This window comes from Castor canadensis, chromosome 3, assembly GCF_047511655.1.
Source record: "Castor canadensis chromosome 3, mCasCan1.hap1v2, whole genome shotgun sequence".
NCBI classification, from domain to species: Eukaryota; Metazoa; Chordata; class Mammalia; order Rodentia; family Castoridae; genus Castor; species Castor canadensis.
This window is the reverse complement of record NC_133388.1, coordinates 183,499,216-183,505,129: the sequence shown is the minus strand read 5'-3', so window position 1 is coordinate 183,505,129 and position 5,914 is coordinate 183,499,216. Positions and strand designations below refer to the sequence as shown.

Sequence of the window (5,914 nt, the reverse complement as noted above, 5' to 3'; positions counted from 1 at the left end):
CAGAAAAATGAGGATAATAACTCATTCGTTAGAAGGAGTAGATCAGAGAGAGACTAAAAGTAGAAACTACAGCCAGATGTGATTGTGCACGTCTGTAGTTCCAGCACTTGGGAGACTGAAGGAAGAGGATCATGAGATCGAGGCCTACTTGGGCTACAGAACAAGCTTCAAGCCAACCTGGGCAACACAGAGAGACCCTGTATCAAAAACCAAAATAGCTGGGCACTGGTGGCTCATGCCTGTCATCCTAGCTACTCAGGAGGCAGAGATCAGGAGGATTGTGGATTGAAGCCAGCCTGGGCAAATAGTTCACAAGACCCTATCATGAAAATACCCATCACAAAAAAAGGGTTGGCAGAGTGGCTCAAAGTGAAGGCCCTGAGTTCAAGCCCCAGTAATGCAAAAATAATAATAATGTTAATAATAATTCTAACTGGGCACCAGTGGCTTATGCCTATAATCCTAGCTACTTGGGAGGCTGAGATCAGGAGGATCACAGTTCAAGGTCAGTCCCTGCAAATAGTTTGAGAGACCTCCATCTCCAAAATAACTGGGGATGTGATTCAAGTGGTAGAGGGCCTGCTTTATAAGTGTGAAGCCCTGGGTTCAAATTCCAGCTGCACCAAAAAACAAAAAAAACTACCAAAATAATGATAATAAAGTGGAAACTATCAGAGACCTCTCTCTCTGGGGTTAATCCCTGCTCTCTCCTTTGTTCCTCTCTGTTACCATAAATTACCATTCACTTCTTTGCCAGCACCTTCCTCACTATGATGGTGAACTGCTTAAAGGCATATTAGTCAGGATGAGCTAGGCAATGCTGCAGTAACAAACAGACCCCACTGCTTAGTGGCTCACAAAGACAAAGGTTTATTTCTCACTCATCCTCTGTGTCTGTCACAGGTTGGTTGCTTTTCTGCTCAGCATCACCTTCCCTCTGGAACCCAGTTGGGCAGTGGAGCCTGTTTCTGGGGGCATCAGAGCGAGAGAAGAAAAATGTAACAAGTAAGGTGTCGGTTTTAAGGATCCACGTAGAAGTAATACCCGGCCATTCTTGCTCACATGTCATTGCTCAAGTGAGTTAAATGACCACACCTGTGTTGAACAAGGCACTGCCAGGCACCCTAAAGGGAGGAGCAATGAACTCTGGTGGACAGTAATTCTATCACAAGCACACTGTATCTGCTGCTGAACTGAGAGTCTCCAGAAGGCAGGGACCAGGCCTAGTCATAGCCACACCCCTGTAACTGGCACAGTGCCCTCAAGTTTGCTGAATTAAGCAAGATTGAGCATTCTTTAATTTGGCCCAGAGCATCTGGGGCTTGCTCTGCCCCCAGGTGAAAAGCCCTCTTCCAGCCACCTCTTCTGTAGAAAAGGGAGTGAGCCACTGTCCTCAGAGGGCAAAGCAGAAGACAGTGTGCCTGCTGGCAGGCACTGTCCTCAGATGGCAAAGCAGAAGACAGTGTGCCTGCTGGCAGGTGCAAAAACTCCCACTGGTGCCAGCTGCTCCCCAGGGGACCAAGCCACACTTGTACGTGAGCACAAGAAAAATAATTGCCAGGTGCTTTACAGGCCTTGTTGCATTTGGCTTTCCATACATCCCTGAGAAACCCTGGAGGCTGACAGGTAGCAGCATTCCCAGTGGGTGGAGAGGCCATCCAGACAGCAAAGTTGAAACTGGATCTCTGCACTGTTGGTGAGGATGTAAAGTGGTGTGGTGACCACTGTGGAAAGACAGTATGGCAGGTCTGCCAAGAAATAGAACTACCACAGAGTCAAGCAATTCCATTTCTGGACATGGACGTCAGGAAGTGCAAGTAGAAATTCAAACAAAGGCTTGTACATCTACGTTCAAAGCAGCATTGTTCTAAGCTGGAAGCACCCAAGCATCCAGGAAGGGGCAAATAGATAAGCAAACCGTAGTCTGTTAATATGATAGGATATTATTCAGCCTTCAGAAGGGAGTTCGTGACTCACTGCAGCAGGGTTGAACCTAGAGACGTCATTCTAGTGAAGTAAGCCAATCATCGTGGCTCAAGTGGTAGAGCTTACAAGCAGGAAGCCCTGAGTTCAAAACCCCAATGCTGTAAAAAAAGAAAGAAAAAGCCAGTCATTATAAGACAAAGACTGTATGTTTCCATTTATGTGAAAATCCTAGAGTAGTCAAGTTTACAGAGACTACAAATCCAGTGCTGGTGTTCCTGGGGCTGGAGAAGTAGAAAGTCTGTGTTGAATGTCATCTCCCCGACCACCTGAGTAAGTGCCTCCCCTCCTCATCCCTACTGTGCTAGGAGGCTAGAGTATAGTATTTAAGTCATTGGTCCGCTCACTTACTCAGTCAGCAACGTGATTGGGACGCCCACAGTCTTAATGTCAGTTGGAGTCCAGCCCTGGGTCTCCAAGGACTCTCAGGCTAAGCAGCAATTTCAGGGTACAGAGTATCAGAAAATAGAGACAGACAAGCAGGAATTTACAGGCACATAGAAACTGCCCAGAGCTAGCAGGGAAGGTTCCAGACGGAGAGGGCATTTGACGGAAGCCTTGGCCCCCAGTCGTCCTGCAGGAGGACGAGGGAGACATTCCATGCAGAGAAGTTTGTGCACACCGTCATGGTGACAAGAGAGAGCGACAATGCCAAGGGATCCCATGTCATGGAGGCCAGGCCAGCCACATGGGAAGTGGAGAAGTTTGCAGGGGCCACATCACGGGGACATGTGTCTGGCTCTTCTTACATGCCACAGGAGCCCCAGCCAGCTTCAGCAGGCGAGTGACAGGATTAGACTGGCATTTTAGAGGGGTAGAGAACAGCTTACAAAAGTCAAGGTCAGAGGCAAAAAGTTCAAGGGCAACATTGCCAACGCTCAAACGAGACACAGGAAGGCCTGAGTCTGAGGATGGGAGAGAGGCCCCTGGGGTGCCAGTGGCCACAGGCAGGGATGTCCGTCCCTTTTTTTTTTTTTTTGGTGCTTGGGTTTGAACTCAGGACTTTATGCTTGCTAGGAAGGCACTCTACTGATTGAGCCACACCCCCAGCCATTCTGTCACCCTTGATCACTTCAGGATGCTTGCTGCCTGGCACGCAGTAGGTTCTCACGAAGATTTGCCGCATGACCGATGAACAGTGATGGAACGATGAAAGCAGACGTAACTAGGAAGTAGAGAAACGAGAAACGAGACTTAGCTGGCCGGTGACTGACAGGAACAATGGAAAAGTCAAATGTAAAATGACTCCCAGATCTTTGTGTTTGAAAGCTAATTGAGATAACACGGGGTGTGCCTTCAAGAGAGAGAATGAGGACCTGGAGAAGGGTTAAAGATGACAGTGCCCCAGCTTTGGGCTCCTCTAGTCTGTCCTGAGGCCCTGTGTCACCAGGCAGAGGTGATGAGCCCCAGGTAGAGCTGGGTGCTCAGGCCAGGAGCTGGTATCAGATCTGGCTGGAGGTGGGCATTTGAGGGCCCTGGGCTCATGGCAGTGCTCAAAGCTATTGGAAGCAGGAGGTTGGACCAAGAGACACATGTCCTTCTCTGGGAACGACTCACTGACCATTTTTGGCCAAACTTCCTTTTCAACCCCAGGGAAGCAGTAGACTCCTGCTGTAGGCCCTCAGGGAAAGCCCAGAGAAGGGCTGCAGACCCAGCCGCCCTGGCCTCTCCTCTCCTCCTGGACTTGGGAGTGTCCACCCCCGACCATTTGCACTGCCTCCGGGCAGGGCCCAGCCCTTGCTCAGCCCCGCCCCAGAGTCTCAGCTCAGGACTCCCACAGTGTTTGCAGGGAACATCACACACTCAAGTGGCCACAATGTCGCTGGCTGTGGTTTGAGCAGATGTCACAGCATCTATCACTGACAGCACCGGCTACATGTGAGGCCAGAGTCCCTGGCTGCATCCGTCTTCTCCCCACTTTCCAGGTCATTGCCACCATCAGCAGCCTCCAATTGCATTTTCCAGCACCAACCTTGCCTCCTCACCTGCAGCCCCCACCCTTCCCCACAGTCATTTATCAAACACAGGGCTGCTGACCTCACTTGCTCCCCCAGAAACCTACTGGACCTCACCAAGGTCCTGCAGGACATGGACCACACTTTCCACCTGGCATGCAAGTGCTCTGAGGAGCCCCAGTGGTAACTTTCTAGTCTGCCCCCTGAAAACACAGTGTTCCCACCTGATGCAACATCCCACTCAGAGCCAGGGTATACATTGGCTGTCATCTACCTGCTGTGTGACCCTGGACAAGTTACTTAACTTCTCTGGGCCTCCATTTCAGGGTCCTGGTAAAATCCAGATAATAACGGTACCTGCCGCCCAGGGCTGTGGTAAAGATTACGTGCATTGATGCATGCACAGCAAGGCTGGCACAGAGAGACTCATGGCTGGGCTTGCTGCTATTCTCACCACCAAACTTCTGCTGAGGCTGGTCCCACCCTCAGGACCCACTTCCCCAGCCCCCGTGTCTAAGAGTGCAGCCTCTGTCCTCCCAACCTGTCTCCAGCCACCACATCCACAAATGCTACCCACACCCCTTGGAGACCTGCCGAGCTGTCTGCACTATTTCTGTTTCACTGTTCATCAGACATGGAAGGCTTGTAGCGAGGGGCCAGGGCTCATTTCTGGTACTGAGCGGAGTAGAGCTTTCGCACTCAGTATGGCAATATGATCGGTGAAAGCCCACAGGCTCTGAAACGCAAAAGTCTTGATTTCACATCCTGGCTCTGACACTTGCTAGCTGAGCAACCATGAATCAGTTACCTAACCTCTCTGAACCCCTCTCTTGCAGAGTAACCATGAGCATAAATAGATGACATCGGGGGACCCCTGACATAGTGTCCAGCACAGAGGACACCCTCAGCACTCACTCCACTCACTCCATCTTGCATTCCCGTCTTCCACAGTCTGAGCACACACATAGAGGGTGGAGACCTTTCTTTGGACCTCCTGTAAGTAGCTCCTATGGATGCTCAATAAAAATTTGAACGGCCACTAGGAAGGAGCAGCTTCCGGGGACATCCCTCCTTGGTCAAGGTCAAGGTCAGGGTGACATCTAAGTGGTCCTTGGCAGAGTCGGGGGGTGGGCCAGAGGAGCTAGGACAACTTCGTTTGTGGCTTACTTTGCACCACGCCAGCCTCCTCAAGTGGAGTGAATTATGTAGCTTCCAAAGGCTCCAACCTCCTTTTCCCTCTTCCACCTCCGGAGGGGAGGCTGGGTGACAACACTGCAGGCTCCAGAGAACCAGTGACTGGCGCCAGAGCCCAGCCTGAGCCAGCAGAACCTGGGCTCCAGCTGCAGGGGGGGACAGGAAGGCTGTCCTGGCTCTCGCTATATTTGACTAGCTGGGCAAGGCCATTCCCGCGAGCCTCATCCCCTGGCCCTGCGCCAGGCTGCTGTGTAATCCGCTCAGCTCGGCCACTTTCCTTACTAACACATTCCTGATCTGCAGTTTACGCAAGCCAGCCAAGGACAGATCTCTGAGAACACCCAGAGGAACGCCCAGGCAGCCACCTCCCGCCGGCCTGCTCCTGCTTTAGGCTGGTGACCTCACCACACCTACCTGCTGGTGGCTAGCAGGAGGGCACAGAGGCAGCCACGGCCTTCTCCCACAAGGGTCCCCGAGATCGCACTTCAGCTCTTGTTCTGACAACACCCACATCAGACTAGAAATTCTGTCCTGCACAGAACCGTGGGCAAAGCCACAGCTTCCTGCCTTGTGGACGGTCTTCCAACAAAGGGACCCGGGCAGCTAGAGAATCAACGTAGAAAATAACCCTGGCTGGTGTTCCATGTCATTTATAAAAATAACTCCAAATGGGTCAGCCACCTAAATGTCAAACCCAAAACTACAAAACTCTGAGGAGAAAATAGATATTGAAGGAAATTATGTAAGCCGGGCGTGGTGGTGCATGCCCGGGAGACTGAGGA

At 51.4% G+C, this 5,914-nt stretch overlaps 1 long non-coding RNA gene across 1 annotated transcript; it reads right to left on the bottom strand.

Annotated features, from left to right (window-relative positions):
- Nucleotides 1–770: 770 nt before the first annotated feature.
- LOC141421375 (uncharacterized) lies at nucleotides 771–5,690 on the bottom strand. The gene is made up of 4 exons (XR_012445965.1): nucleotides 5,547–5,690; nucleotides 2,335–3,148; nucleotides 1,978–2,084; nucleotides 771–968 (listed from the first exon to the last, which is right to left on the bottom strand). It is a non-coding gene; the product is annotated as an uncharacterized lncRNA (long non-coding RNA).
- Between the last annotated feature and the right edge of the window lie 224 nt (nucleotides 5,691–5,914).